Raw genomic sequence first — 16,487 nt, 5'->3', positions numbered from 1 at the left:
ACACTTTAACACTGCTGGTGGGAGTGTAAACTAGTTCAATCATTGTGGAAGACAGTGTAGCGATTCCTCAAGGACCTAGAAACAGAAATTCCATTTGACCCAGCAATCTCATTACTGGGTATATATCCAAAGGACTATAAATCGTTCTACTGTAAGGACACATGCACACGAATGTTCATTGCAGCACTGTTTACAATAGCAAAGACCTGGAACCAACCCAAATGCCCATCGATGATAGACTGGACTGGGAAAATGTGGCACACATACACCATGGAATATTATGCAGCCATCAAAAACGATGAGTTCATGTCCTTTGTAGGGACATGTATGGATCTGGAGAACATCATTCTCAGCAAACTGACACAAGAACAGAAAATGAAATACCACATATTCTCACTCATAGGCGGGTGATGAACAATGAGAACACATGGACACAGGGAGGGGAACACTACACACTGGGGTCTGTTGGGGGGAACAGGGGAGGGACAATGAGGGGGGAGTTGGGGAGGGATAGCATGGGGAGAAATGCCAGATGTGGGTAAAGGGGAGGAAGGCGGGAAATCACACTGCCACATGTGTACCTATGCAACTATCTTGCATGTTCTGCACATTTACCCCAAAACCTAAAATGGAATAAAAAAAATTATAAAACAAAATCTTAAATTTCAAACTTGTACCGTAACCCTCAACACTCTACTTAATATATGCCTGTGGTAAAAATAGCTCTTGTGCTTTTAATCACTCACTGAATGCTTCCTTCTTCACTTTTTAAGTTTGTATTTGTGCACAAGAGTCTATCTTTGTGAGGTTACAACAATTGAAGAATTTTGTACAGGAAAACAAGACCAAAAAAGTGATGAGGCTAGAGTCATAGCTGATATTTACATTCAGTGACTGAGGAAAGCTGGGTGCAGTGGCATGGGCCTATAGTCCCAACCTCAGCAACACAATGAGATCCCATCCGCCAAAAAATAGTAAAAGAAGAAAAACTAAAAGTGCTTACAGAGAAAATAAGGACGTATGAAACTAAGAGAAACAAAGTATGGTTGTGGTCTTTACTTAAGGCAGTGCCTATGTATAGTCAGGAGATACATAATTACACAGCACACAAAGCACTGAGGACTCTGTCCTAGGGTAAAGAAGAAACCTCTAAAAATGTCTAAGAGCTACAACAATGTTACAAACAAAATACAACTGAAAAAGAGGGTTGGGGACACACAGAAAGAAGTAGGTCTTAAACCTGAGTCTTGAAAGACAAGTAGAAATTATCCATATAGAAAGGGGAAAGAGGTCATTCAGTAAATGACAGATAAGCATGTGTAAAGAGACAGAGAATTAGGGGATTCCAGGGTGTATGTGAATAAGAAGGAAGATGCAAGACTCATTAAGCTCCACTACGAAAGGCTCTGTATGAATACACTGAATCTTCAAGGTTCTTGGTCACTGTTACATATCCAGAACGTAGGACAGTGTCTGCTACTTAGTAAGTTCCAACTCTAAAATTAAATAAAAAATAGGGAGTGTATATTTCTGCTGATTACTCCTATTTTTTTTCCTACAAAGAACTCCCTATAATGCCATTTTGTCAACTTACTCATCAAGGAATACAACAGCAGCCTTGTCTCACCTTTTAACTCCTACTTCTTGGAAATACTAAGATTTCCAAGTTCTAGTGCATCAAGACAGCACTATCAGATGCCTCCTCCTATTAGTCTTCATTCCATGTTAACCTGGGGAGCAGCTTGAAAACACTTACTCATTGAGTGGGATGAAAAAAATACTAGTTCCTTTGCAGGCACTGCAAGAGGAAATCCAACCCTGAAGGTGCAGTTCTTTCAACTTACAAAATCAAGCCTAATTACTGAATATGCCATATGCCTTCATCATACATTCAAACCATTCTCTCCCACCCCAAATCTGCTCCTCAGCTTGCCTAATTAAGTATATGGGCAAATACATTCTGCCAATTTTCATGGCACAGCTTTGAAAGTCACCTTTCTGATTATTTAATTAGAAAGCCACTTAGTAAACCACATTCTGGTTTAAAGAAAACTTGGAGGTGTTGGCCTCCATAGAGAAATTTAGCCCCTAGACATGTAAGCACTGCATTCTACTACAGAGGCTCCTGTAGCCAGGTCTAAAATAAAGCTATCCTGACAACTATTTCAGGAAGGACTCACAAGGTAGCTTTTCAGGTGGAAGTGCTGAACTCTGTCTAGCTCCACCCATTTATAAGTTAGACTGAGAGACAGATTAAACATGAGTCACCAGTGAGTTCCTCCTTCCCACCAGCTAACCCATTCTCCAGAAGTTAATATGTCCCAAGGCCAAGGCAGCCCATACCCTGATTTTGGTATCTGTTCTCTGGGAAAGACTTACTAACTTGACTATATATAGTAAAGCCTTGCTTTAATCCATGCTTAGAGTTTGCACTTTGTTATAGGCATTCAAATGTCTCTTCCAATGTCCACTGGGGAATGTATATACTGAGAAAAAGTATAAGTCTGGGAGTTTGCTAAAACTAGTATGCTCTGTGGCTTAATTGTTCTACCATCTTCCCATGTTCGGATAAACAGAAAAGCAGGGAAATTCAACAAGGAAGCCTTCAAAGTTATCAGTGGGATCAGATGTATTACCAATAGCCACTACTTTCTTGAACTAGCTCCAGGTACCATGAACAAATGATGACCAAGTCAGGGATATGACAGGTAGTACAAAATTCCATCTAAATACAGGTGGACAATAAATTGAAAATATTATTCAAGTTAAGGCATGGGCATATGAAATATAAAATGTGTCACTGTGTTGTCTTTTGGGTGGTCTCAGGTACAAGCCACTGTAGGTCGCTCAACAATGTACGAGCACTGGGAAGGAAAGCTAACTTCTTTTTTTTTTCTTGAGACAAAGTCTCATTTTGTCCTCTAAGCTACAGGGCAGTGGAGTGATGTCAGCTCACTGCAACCTCTGCCTCCAGGGTTCGAGTGATTCTTGTGCCTCAGCCTGCCTAGTAACTGGGGCTACAAGCTAATACTTTTTGTATTTTTAGTGGAGATGGGGTTTCACCATGTTGACCAGGCTGGTCTCTAACTTCTGACCTCAAGTGATCCACCCTCCTCAGCCTCCCAAAGTGCTGGGAATACAGGTGTGAGTCATCGCGCCCCACCAGGAGTGTTAACTTCTAAAAATTCAGCAGCTGGGAAAGCTAACAGAGCTAAGAAAGCTGGCTTACAAAAAACAATTAAGTAGTCTAGGAAGTGTCAGAACTTCAAAAAGTGAGTGAAGATAACCTATCCAAAGCATAATAATAAATACTAGCTGGCCACGGATCAAATACTTTGGAGCAAGGAGGGCATCAAACCTGATTCTGAGGGCAGGGGAAGGACTAACCATAGTATGTCCCTAAAGGATGGGCTAAATCACAAGTTCTCAAACTAACTGGCATGAGAATCACTGAAATGCTTTGGAAAAACAAACAAACAAAAATAAAATCGTTGGGCCTCCATTTCCACGTTTCTGATTCAACAGAACTGGGGTGAAGCCCAGTAATTTGCATTGCTAACAAGCTTCAAGGAGATGATGCTGCTGATTCAGAACACATTTTTGGAAGCACGAGACCAGGATATTAGATCAAAGTTCTTGGCCTTTAACTTATAACCAAGACAGTCTCAGAGCCGCAGTCAACTGAGTTGGGAAAGACTCCATAAAAGTGACATGGACACTTAAAACTGGAAGGACATTTAAGGTGGAAAGGCAACATTCAGAACCAGAGAACAAGAATAGAGGCACAGAGAGAACTCATCAACTATATCATCGTAGTAATTTACAATAATATAAAGCGAACACAGTGTATCCGGCACTGTGCTGAGTGCCTCATCAGCATTAGTTTTCTTTAAACTCCAAAAAAGACAATCCAATGAGGCAGATGAGGTAATAACACAATACCTGCCTCATTGGATTGTTTTCAGATGATGAAGCTGACACTAAAGACCTTAGATAACTTGCTTCATGTGACAGACCTAATAATTGCTGAATAAAATTGAAATATTTGGTCTATCAGGCCCAACACAAGTGAGTTTCCTCCTCCTACTGATACTGCCTGTTACAATGCTTATCCTGGTCAAAACCACACTTTGAATGCAAATTTTCAATCTGCCCTTCCATAGTAGGATAATTTATGTTAACTTGAATTTCCAAGCAATCCTAAATACAGGTAAGAGTTAGGTTAACTGATCTGCTGAGGACAAAGTTTGCTTGTTTATCTATTTGGAGTCTCTGCACACTTAAAAATGCAAAAAAAACGCTTAGCGAATTCTTGCATCTAAAATAGCCTTTCTCCAAATCCTGCCTTCTCCACTTACCTCAAAAGAATTGTGAAGATTAAGTAGAAACAGGTACCGCGGTTTCTGCAGTTAAACTCAGTGAAATTAACTATTATATTTCCATTACATAATGCTGCACTGTAGGACCCAAGGCTCGTTAGAGAGGTGGAGCCTGGAAAGCCAAGTTTGGCAGTTACTACCTCACTAGAGCTGGATAAAGTATGACAGATAGATGAAGAGAACACAGGAGAAATGAAGCGTCTTCGAGACTAAACGCTAGAACTTATCAGTATTTACAGGACAAATAAATGAAGAAGAAACCACTAATGAAATTTCACACAAATAGTCAAAAGGATTTAAGGCCGGAAAAGACATAAGAGTGCAAGCACTTCAACTTTTAATCAACTACAGCTCATTAATCCCACTCCCTTGGCGCGGGGATCTGGGCACTAGTAAAGGGGCTTTCCCAAGCCCAACTGACTCCAGAGGCTCTAAGTACAAAACACACTGTACACGAAACAACAGCACCAGGATTGGTGCAGGACTTCAGATAGCTCCAAGAACCTCACAAGGAAGGTCGGCCGGTCTGCGCAGGCAGTGAGTGAGTTAACACAGCCCATTCCCTCACCACCGGCTCGGACTCCTCGGCCCCAGCCGCTCTCACACCCCCCTCGCGGGCCAGTGCCCGGCGGAAAGAGAGCCACGCGCACTCCAATGATGCTCACAGCTGTACCAGTGAGCCCGCACCCACTCCTGGGCCTCTTTCACTTCCCACCCGATCCAGCGACCCGCCACCCCCTCTCCGGTTCGCTGCCTGCGGGGACTCCACCGACTTCAGATAATTACCTAGAGCTCCACCGCGCCGCCATTACACCGGACGTACGTCACTTCCTTTTCCCGACCACCGACAGTAGGAAGAATGCGGATAGTGAAATACATAAAAACTTGAGGCTCAATCGGCTTGACACGTTATCCTTTTAATTTATTTCAAATAGCATATCATAATACCAGAGTCAAAGTGGTCGACCCAGGCACACTGTCTTCTTATCAAAATGGCGACAAAAAAGAGAAGTTGACATGACCTACAAAGTCCGAAATCCAGCGCCTAAGTTGACGGAAATGACGAAAGCGGAATTGTAGTTTAGCATGGAATGGCGCGGTGTAAGATGGGAATTGTAGTTCATACAGTTGGGCGCCTACGAGTAACATCCAAGGTGCTCACTGGCAGCCTAATAGTGTTTAGAGTCTAGCCGAATTTACTTTAATCTAAAACTATTTCTCTGCATTTAGGGGACATTTTTTTTAAAGCAGTCAGTTGTCACTTTTCCGTGAAAATATTAAGAGATTTTCCTGAGACTTTATAATAGAGTTTGACCAAGAGCCTAATAAGCAAAAATGTTACCAAATATTAAGTGCCTAATAAATTCCAAGACGTCCAGACCAAGAGAATGGGAGAATATTACATCATACATAGAGTAAATAATGAGGAAAAACTAATTCTGTAGAGAAGACGTTGCCTCTCTTTTAGGTTAAGGTACCAACTGGTATGAGCTGAGAGTAAGGAGACTGCCTGGCTGAGTGGGAAGCAGTTTGTACAGAGTGCAGAACTTGGGCATTGAACAAACTGTTTCTTTAAACTTCACTTTTCGCTAGTAACAAAACCTAAAACTTCAACTACTTGCTCTTTTGGAAACTCTCTTCCTCAAACAAGAATATCTTTATATTTTCAAACCTTTCATAAACCAGGCCTGGTTTTTCCACACACTTCTCTATTACAATTTTAGAGTGCTGTGCTTCCGCTCCTTTCTGGAGGCAGAGTGTGATGATTAAGAATAAAAACACTGCAGTTGGACCACATATGTTTGAGTCATGAGTTCTTTGATTATTTATGGATCACTGGGGCAAATAACTTCACATTCTGTGCCCATTACCTGATTTGTTAAATGGAAATACTAATATTACCCACCCATTAAGTAGTTTTTAGAATTGAATTAGTTGATTCACATAATGCATTTAAGATAATTGCTGGTATACAATAGTGTTAACTGTTTTATTTCATATTTAAGATATTTGGCCATTGTTCATGGCGCATTTTGGTGTACCAATACAGAGCACAGGAGACGGATCTGGAGATGAACATTTGTATTCATATATTTAAAAATCCACAATACTACCTGTGATGGTTAATTCTGAATTTCAACTTGATTGGATTGAAGGATGTAAAATATTGATCCTGGGTGTGTCTGTGAGTGTGTTGCCAGAGAAGATTAACATTTGAGTCAGTGGACTGGGAAAGACAGACCCAGCCTTAATCTAGTGGGCACAATCTAATCAGCTGCCAACAAATATAAAGCAGGCAGTAAAACATGAAAAGGTGAGACTAGGCGAGACTGGCCTAGCCTCCCAGTATACATCTTTCTCCCATGCTGGATGCTTCCTACCCTCAAACATTGGACTTCAGTTGTGAGATTCAGACTGGCTCTCCTAGCTTCACAAGCTTGCAGACAGCCTATTGTGGGACCTTGTGACCATGTAAGTTAATACTTAATAAACTCCCCTTTATATATATAATTAGTTCTGTCCCTCTAGGGAACCCTGATGAATACACTACCTCTACAACGATTAACAGAAATAGAAAAGATTGAGCAGAGAACTAGATGGAGCTGGAAAAGAATAGATTTGTCAGTTGGGTCCTTCAGGAAGCAGACACTGAGAAAGAATTATGAATGAAAAAGGTGAAAGGAAAAGGGAGGAAATAGTATTGGGCAGGGTAGCTCCATAATAAAGATGAAGAGGCCTACATTGGGATAAAATTTCTAGGCCCTTGTACCAGTTATTTTCAGTCATTGGCTAGAGCCACCTTAAGAGGAGTGTGGCCTCAACTGAAAACCCCAGGTAGATGTGAAGATGTGAACAGTTAAAGGCTGTCATCTAACCACACTGCTTGCAGCTAGGCTACAAGTAAGTCCTTTCCTGAAGAGGCATCTGAGCAGCATGTCTCTGTGCCTGTCACGGTGCACCCATTACACCATGTGGATTCAGTCTCCATACACATTTTGGGAGCAGCTTTTACAGGGTTCTAGTGCATATTTCTTCCTGAAAAAGAAACTTAGAAGTGGGAAGTTGGTGAGACAAACTACAGTCCCCATCTTTGGGTCCTGAGTCCATTTCCTCTCTTCTCTACTATCCATTCTAAATTTCCCTTGCTGTCCGCTACCATCTCTACTTCTCTCTGTGGTCATACTGGTGATATAAAACTCCAATTCCTGGGAAGTCTGAGCACCTGGTAGTGATCATCTTCTCAGGTAGGTGTTGCTACATTTTTTCATTAATGGTCATTATAGGGTAAAGAATTACCAAGAGATGCCCAAGTGCATCACCTAAGTATCACCCATATTCTTACTTGTTCCCATTGTATAACAGCAAACCTGTCTCCTCCTGCTGTTTGGATTTAGCTACCTCTGATGAAGCATTGATTCCTTTCTTGCCTACTGGTTCCTAAACTCTAGAAGTTCCATGTTCCCAGCCACCTGCTAAGCTTAGTTCCGTGGGACACTGTGTTGCCTAGCAAGAATATACCACCTTTGGGGATTAAGACCTGTAATTTCACAGAGCTCAGAGTTGCAGGAACTCTATGTCCCCCAGCAGGTCATTGGGAAAAATGGTAAGTTGGGTTATATTCCTGTTTTCATCCCTTGTTTCTTGGACCCAAGTATTGTTCCTATTAGGGGCCCTGCATTCTGAGAGACAGTACCTCATTCTTATAGAATATTGTCTTCTAGCTGGTACTTCAACTGAACCTTCAGTAGGCCATTCCAGTGCTCTATTTGGCCACCAGCTTCTGGGCATGCAGCATGTGATACAGCCAATGGAACCCATGGTCACAGGCACCTCTTGCACCACCTTTGCTATGAAGCAAGTCCTGCTTGGATGCTTCGTTGTATTATATCCCATACCTGTGGATCAAGCATTGTGGAAGTCTCCAGATACTGGTGCTGGATGAGTCTTGGTGAGCATAAAATGCTAATGCATACTCCAAATAATTATTCCCATAAAATTGAACTGCTAGAACGGAAAGATCTCAATATAGTATAGCCTACTTACCACCAAGTGTCTACTTGGTGTCAAATCAAGGATCAGTTTCACAGGTCAAGCTTTCAGATGAGGTAGTAAGTAGGTAGATCAGCTGTGGTAAGTGGATTTTGTGCTGATGCACCTGTGCATATATTCCATTTTTGCCACCCTGGCCATTTTGTTCTTGTACCAATTGTGCCAGCACTGAGGTGGCCACTAATAAAGACAAGTTGACATCAACAAACTGAGTAATTTTTCTACATTTTTAAGTGCTTACTTAATAGATCATACCTTCTTGTGAACATTGATGTGTGCAAAAATATCTTCACACTGTTTGCCCACACTAATATGTACATCCACATTCCTCTAAGACCCTCAGAACTCTTTGTCTGCGATCTTCTAACCTCATTCTTTTCAGGCCTCTGACCAGCCAGCCGGGATGCTTGTCATTTCCTGTAAGTATATTTATATTCTAACCTCAGGCCATCTGTTCTTCTACAGAAAGTGGATGACAAGGTGCACCATCCAAGCTTTGTCCATTAGGAAGACTGTTTCTCTCCACTGTCTTCAAGGCTATTCTTTAAGGCGATTGTAATATAAGCTGCTGCCCAATTTCAGCTTTCATCCACATACTTGGGCAACCCATTCATAAACTAAGTTCAGCCATTTTTTTTTTCTTTCTTCAGCTTCTTGTTCAAGACCACACTTCTGCCCCATATGGTTACCAATATGAACTGAGGGACAAGTATTGATGCAACTATAATGATGATATCAGAATGTATGCTATCTGTTCCTATAGATTGATTGTGGTCTTCTTTGGGCTTCATCCCAAATGTAATTCTTTCATCTTATGATGGATTACAGCTGAGCTGCCCAGAACTTATAACATGGTGTATTCAACAAGGCACATTCTTTTTTTTTTTTTTTTTTTTTGAGATGGAGTCTCACTCTGTTTCCTAGGCTGGAGTCAAGGCACACTTTGTTTTGTGTCACTTAGTGTCCCACAGTCAAGCATTTTCTCTTTCCCAATAGCATTACAAGGGCCATTTTTCAAAAGACTTGTAGACCTTCATCTAGAAAACAGGCACCTTAACTGTAATTTTCCCACTGAGATTTCTATAAACTCCATACTGCATCTTTTTCCACCACTGACACTTCTAGCATCATAGGATCTGCCAAATCATATAGTGCAGTGTCAAGGCTATTTTCACTACAGCTCAGTCCTGCTATAAAACTCTTTCCTGTGCCAGGTTGCAAAGTTGGCAGCTTTTTATGTCACCTGCTATATGAATGAGAAAAATATTTCTAGATGTAGAGTATGTTGCTTACAGAACTCAAAGCAGCTTCCTAGGCATTGCCCTTTTTCCTTTTTTGAATTGGATGTAAGATATTGCAGTTCGTCTTTTATTTTGAAGGGGATATTCTAGCACACATCTGAATACTGGGCCCTTAACATCTTTAATAAAGAACCAGGTCCCTTTCTGATTCGTCCAAGGGTTCATTTCTTACTCCCTGGGACCCAAACCTCAAGCATGCTAGTAACCTCTTGCTAAACCTGTTTGATCAGAATGATATCATTGATATAATGAATCAATATAATATTCTACAGGATTTCCAAATGATTCCTATCTTTTTGGACTATGAGTGTGAATAGGAAAGTTAATATAGCCCAGGGGAAAAGTTTCCATGTATATTGACATTTTATTTCATATGGACATGAACTATTTATTTCATACCAACATGAACTATTTCAAATTGTCTTGCTTGATCAGGAGAGAAAAGAATGAATTCTCCAAACCAATAGCACGGACCGTATACCTGGAGCCATATTATCCTGCTTTATTAATGATACTATGCTTGGCAGGACAACTGCAACTGGGGGGGTGTTACTTTGTTAAACTTTTGGTAGTTTACAATCATTCTTCTATTACAATTCATCTAGTTTCTGCAGAGGCCAGACTGTTGAATTAAATGGAGATGTGATGGGAACTATCAACCCTGAATCTTTTTCATTTTTATGGGTATCATTAATTTGCACTATTTCCTAGGCACATTATATTGTTTTAGATGTTGTCTCTTGGATAAGAGAGGCAGTTTTAAAGACTTCTTCTTAGCCTTCCCCACTATGGTTGCTCTTACTCCATAGGCCAAGAACAATACATGGAAGTTGCTCCCACTATGAAATATGTCAATCCCAATTATTCACTTGAAGACTAGGTAAATAAATGTCCACTGGGTTGGTTTGTGAAACCAGTGGATTCATTGTGAGCAGATTCCGGACAGACTCATGGACATGACTCATGACCTCCATATGCTTCTGTTCCAACAGAAGAGCCATGATGTTGCTTCAGATCTTTAGATATCAGTGTTACTTCTGATCCTGTATGCTATAGTTCCCAGAAGTGTGGGTATTCCCTTTCCCAATGAACAGTCATTCAAGTAAGTGGAAATGGATCTCTTTGGGGAAGAACCAGGGGAATCATTGCATGTCATACTTGAAATGATATCACAGGATATTTCTTCCTGAGACCCAGCCAAGTCTCAATACCTTGAAACCTGGCACAGATTCAGTAAGTGGGCAAGATATTGTGATTTTTTTATCAGTGTGACCACCGTCAACCTCCTGTTCATACATTCTTTTCTTTCATTGCATATATCAAGCAGCGTCCTCATTGGAGGCCCATATATTTTGCACCTAGTGACACTATGTTTTATTAACCATCTTCACAATTCCCTCTTCGCTGTTGCTCTGACATCGTTGGTCACAACAATAATTGTGACCTACTCCACCCCCAACATTGGGGATTAAATTTTACCTCAACCTCTCTTGCTCTTGGGCCCCATGATCTCCATTGGTACTAAGGAGCCAAGTTCTATGACAGCCTCTCCTACAGTCAGCCCTGACCTGTAGAGAAAAGCCAGCACTGGATGTCTTGGTGATGTTGGTGCCCCACTTACTAGTAAATTCCTAATGACTTTGCGGAATGATGTGTCCTCATGGTGTCCTGTGAAAAATAATTTTCTGGTAGACTTTCTGATCTCATATCCGCTCCAGCATGTCTGCTTTCCTGGGCTTCTTACTGCCTTCCTCCATTGTCTGCTATGGCAATCTAGGCATTTCAGTTTTTCTCAGCATAGGCCATCACTTTCTCCAGGTGTCTAGAGGTACCCTAGCAGGAAATTTGCTCTACCTCCTTGGATCCTTTCCAGGGAATTTAATTATATCTCAACAGAGTACCTTAATGTGAAAGAGTATTTCTTTGTCTAGTATTATGTTCTAGTGCTATATACCAGTGAAGTATTTTAGCAGTTGGGCTACTATATTGTGCCAGGGATTAATTGTGCCCATATGCTACCTATGGTGGGCTATCTATTTTCACAGGTATTACTTACATTCTCAGAATGTAATCTGAGAGCCCTACAGAAACAACTGTATTAGGTACTCTGAACTATGGGTATTTTTGTCATTCTGGCAATGAGGGGTCCAGTGTCAAAGTCTCAACTTATCCCTTGTTTTTTGAATCATTTCTGGAACTGTATCAGTTGGATCCTCTGAGAAGCAGACACAGAGATAGAAACAGGAGTATAAAAGATGTATTAGAAAGTAATACCTGTGAAAAGAAAAGACAGGAAGCAAGATTGAGCAGAAAAACTCAGCAGATCATGATGCAAATCTGACAGGTCTTTGAAAGTTCAACAGAGAGGTTCAGAGCAAGGATTGCCTATTACAAGAGTCTTGCATTGGGGGAAATTTTAGGTCATTTAATATAGTTTGGATATTTGTCCTTTCCAAATGTCAGGTTGAAATGTGACCCCCACCCTCCAACCCATGTTGAAGGTGGGGCCTGATGGGAAGTGTTTGGGTTACAGCAGCAGATCCCCAATGAATACCTTTTTTCCCTCCCCACAGAAATGAGTGAGTTCTTGCTCTATTAGTTCATGTGACAGCTGATTGTTAAAAATGGAATGTGCCCCCTCCCCCCTCTCTTGCTCTATCTCTTGCCATGTAACCCACCTGCTCCCAATTAGCTTTCTATGAGTGAAAGCTTCCTGAAGCCTCACAAGAAGTCAAATAGATGCTGGTCTCATGCTTACACTGCCTGCAGAACTGTGAGCCAAATAAACTTCTTCCTCTTCTTCCTTTTTTTTCCAGAAATTATCCAGTTTCAGGTTTCTTGTCATAGTAATACAAAACAGACTACTGCACCATTATACCACATTCTTTCTTGGTCCTTGGCTGGGATGACCCCAAGAAGAGTATGACCTGGGCTCAGAGGCAGATCTGAAGGAGTTAACAGCTGGAGGCTACAAGTCTGAATATCGGAAGGGTGCATTTCTATGTCTGCCATAATAGGTATCAGCATAAGGAGATACTGGAAGGAATTAGATTTGTTTGGTATGCTCCATATTTTTAAATTTGCTCAACACTATTATAAGAGTTGCATGGGAAGAACTGTCAAATCTAAAGAGATTCGCAGCCTCCCCTAGGATCAGTTAATCTAAAAGTTTCAGAGATTGTAGATTTTTAAGGGAAGCCTCCAGAGAGTTATCACTGCCCTCACTGTTTATATTAAGTTCTCACTTTATAGGAAGATGATTAAAAATGTATGAAATGGCTAATGGGAAATTTTATTCCCATTCATTCTGATATTATTGATATTATAATCAATTGATCACAGCTATTCAGCCTCATTCTTAAGCAGATTTCTGTTTCCCTCTGAAGTTTGCCTCAAAACCCTAGTTTAGGCAACAGGCTAGTCTTTGTTTCTCCAAAGAATATAATCTGAGAGCCCTACAGAAAAGACTGTATTAGGTACTCTGAACTATGCGTATTTCAAAGAATAGAGTCTTGAGCATAATGTTCCAAGATAAGATTGCTTAGAAAAATTTCAGGCTATACCAATGGACCAAGTCAGGATTTCCAGAATCCCTTTCGTTCAGAAACCATTATACTTCATCAAATCCAACTGCTTGATCCAAGGTCCAGTGGAATGAGTTAATTACAGCACATTTAAGCGAATGAGAGAAATTGTAATGTGGTTTATTCAGAATATATTTTTGGTATTAATTTTATATTCTATTTTTTCAGAGATACATAACAGATTCTTTTTTTTCTGAAGCTATCTTAAATCCTCAGTTTAGTAGACTCTTCCTTTGGGGTTTGATTTTCACTGACATGTAAGAATTGAGAAAGAACTATTTTTACCAAGTCTCTTTACTTTTTCATAGCAATATAATTTTTGCATAGGATAAATAAGAATATGTCTTCATTTTTACCAGGGTATAGCTGGACAAATCGATTGTGCAATGAGAGTATATTTGAAGTGTTACATTTGAAAATAATTTTTATTTAAGTATGTATCAACAAGAATTGACTTTATATGTGGAGACCAGCTCATAAGTGACACCAGCTGTTGTCTTTACAGGGAAAGCCAGTACGCTGAGTAATGACCATTTCCTTGGAGACCAGAGCACCCAGGGTAATTGAACCGATCAAAGAACCCTACTAATTCCTTTTCCTATAACATTCAGATGCTACCTTGGAGAGGAGGTGGGAAAGGATGGATTGGACATGCTAGAAGGTTTACCAAAATACCTCAGAATCAATTAGGGTTTTTTTTGTTGTTGTTGTTATTTAGGGGGGAGGGCAGTACTTACCTTCAAGGTGGTGTTTGGAAATGTATACGGTCAGTTAAGGTTGCCCCCATTGCCAGAAGAGGCAGCTGCTGGCATTTTGTCGGGGAAGGAAGTTGGGTAAGGGAGACAGTAGGGGTGCTAAGTTTCTGTGCAGTTCTAGGAAGAAATGTCCCACCCAGCATGCCCCTTGGGTTATCATAAGGAATATGGAAATGTGCTGTTAAATCTTACAGTCCACTGGATCTATTGAAATGACTTAATTGATTTCTTTTCCTCCCCTTTGTACAACCCAGGGGGTGGAGCTCTTGAGGAAGATAAGATTTGTTTAAACAAAATAAAGAATTACCTTTGCATCCCAGATCCAATTTGTAATGTGACTGGTCCTGTTAATTATAGATATATTTAAAAGCACAATTAATCCAAATGCAAAATAGTTATAGACATATTTTCAATGCTGGAAATATAGATTTCTAGAAGGAACAAAACATACTCATTAATTGATTTTATTAAGATACGTTTTTTTACAGGGTGCCTAAATTTCAGAGGATTATGTTAGTCACACTGAAAAGCTAAAGTGTTGACTCACTGATTTGTCATTTAATTCATATCATATGTTGAATGTTTTAACGAGTCTCCAGTACTTATGCAACCCACATGTAATAACTTAAAAGTGCTCTTGGAACGATTTCTGACAATTTCTACAAAAACACTTTAATTGAGGTAGGCAACAGCTTTTAACTGCCATAGGACGATGTTTTGATATGAGAGGTGGGTGGGAATAAAAACAACAAAGAAACTCACTAAAAAGGTTCTCTTGCTCCACCCCTAGCTCACCCCCCACCTGTGTTTTTCTTTCTGATGCTGTTTCCAAAAAAATGTCCTTCTCAGACCAATGTTAATATTTCCAGAAAGTCAATAGTGCCTTCTTCTGTAAGTGAAAGCAGAAGCAGGAGAAAACAGTTTACAGGAGAGGGAAGGTAGACATGAAGAGGAAGATAGATTTAAGGGTAGATAAGAGCAAAATGGAGTATGAAAGCAGTGACAAAAAAAGAAAGTGGAGTATGGAAACAAACGAAATGTAAGAATTGATATTTCTGTGTCACAATCCAACAGGAATGATCAATAACGATCTTGTGATGCAATCCAACAGGAATGATCAATAATGATCTTTGTTTAGTACCTCAGAGTTGATTGTGGTATATGCTGCATACTAGACTCTTGGTACGACCTGGGCCCCGGGCAGCAGAAGCAGCACACTAGGTCTGGCGGTAAATGTTGGTATCTGTGAGGGAAGCCCAGGGGACCGATCCCCAGTAGAACATGGTGGTTATAACATGGTGTACAAAGCCAGATTATCTAAGTTTAAATTTATCAACTGTATTAGTTATTGGTTGCTACACAACACATCAAAACAACATTTATTATCTCACAGTTCCTGTAGGGCAGGAATCGAGGTAGAGCTTAGCTGGGTCCACTGGCCCGCCCTTGGCCTCTCACAGGCTGCAGTTAAGGTGTGGGCCAGGTCTTCAGTCACCTCAATGTTCAACAGGGAGGAGATTGCCTCTGCTGTGGTCTGTATGTGTCCTCACAAAATTCATATAATGACATCCTAACTAACCCCCAAGGTGATGATATTAGGAGGTAGGGTCTTTTGAGAGGTGATTAGGTCATGAGGGCCAAGCCCTCAAGAATAGAATTAGTGACCCTGTAAAAGAGGCCCGAAGCAGCTTGTTTGCCTCTTCTACCACGTAAAGATGCAGCAAGAAGGTGCCATCTATGAGGAACAGACATTCACCAGCCAACAAATCAGCTGTTGCCTTGATCTTATACTTACCAGTTTCCAGAACTGTGCAAAACACATGTTATTGCTTATAAACTGCCCTGTTGATGAAATTTTTGTTTTATCAGCCCAAACAAACCAAGACAGCTTTCAAGTTCACTCATGTGCTCGTTGGCGGGGTTCAGGTTCTTGCTGGCTGTTGCCCTGGGACATTGGCTCCATGCCACTGATGTGGACCTCACCCTAGGACAGCTCACAACATAGCAGCTGGCTTCCATCAGGGTGAACAAGTGAGAAAGGGCATAGCCTAATTTCAAAGGGACATCCCATTATTTTGCCATATTACATTTGTTAGAATCAAGTCACTAGGGTCAGCCAATGTTCAAGGGTAGGGAATAACCCATGGGCATGAATATAGTCAGCCCACTATATTCACTGGTTCTCTCTCTGTGGATTCAACCAACTGTAAATAAAAAATATTCTTAATAAAACAAAATAACAATGCAACAATAAAAAACAATGTAGGTGGGCATAATGGCTCATGCCTGTAATCCCAGCACTTTTGGAGGCCAAGGTGAATGGATCTCATGAGGCCACCCTCTTTCCCCCTGGATATTACAAACCATATCACAGCGGGGTGTACACCCCACACAATATGGGGAGTAATATCACCCTCT

The 16,487-nt window shown here is 40.7% G+C and overlaps 1 protein-coding gene across 2 annotated transcripts in view; it reads right to left on the bottom strand.

Moving 5' to 3' along the window:
* The window catches only part of CWC22 (CWC22 spliceosome associated protein), a 61,442-nt gene extending 56,066 nt beyond the window's left edge, over positions 1-5,376 (bottom strand). Inside the window, exon 1 of one of the 2 annotated variants that reach the window (XM_078329091.1) lies at positions 5,166-5,376. The gene's annotated coding sequence lies outside the window, so the exon portion shown is untranslated. Of the gene's footprint in view, positions 1-4,358 lie in introns of both variants that reach the window. The other variant, XM_078329092.1, reaches the window with a different exon arrangement.
* Positions 5,377-16,487: the final 11,111 nt, after the last annotated feature.

Source organism: Callithrix jacchus, chromosome 6, assembly GCF_049354715.1.
Source record: "Callithrix jacchus isolate 240 chromosome 6, calJac240_pri, whole genome shotgun sequence".
Classification (NCBI taxonomy): domain Eukaryota; kingdom Metazoa; phylum Chordata; class Mammalia; order Primates; family Cebidae; genus Callithrix; species Callithrix jacchus.
The sequence above is the reverse complement of the archived record's forward strand: the minus strand, read 5'-3'. Positions and strand labels throughout refer to the sequence as shown.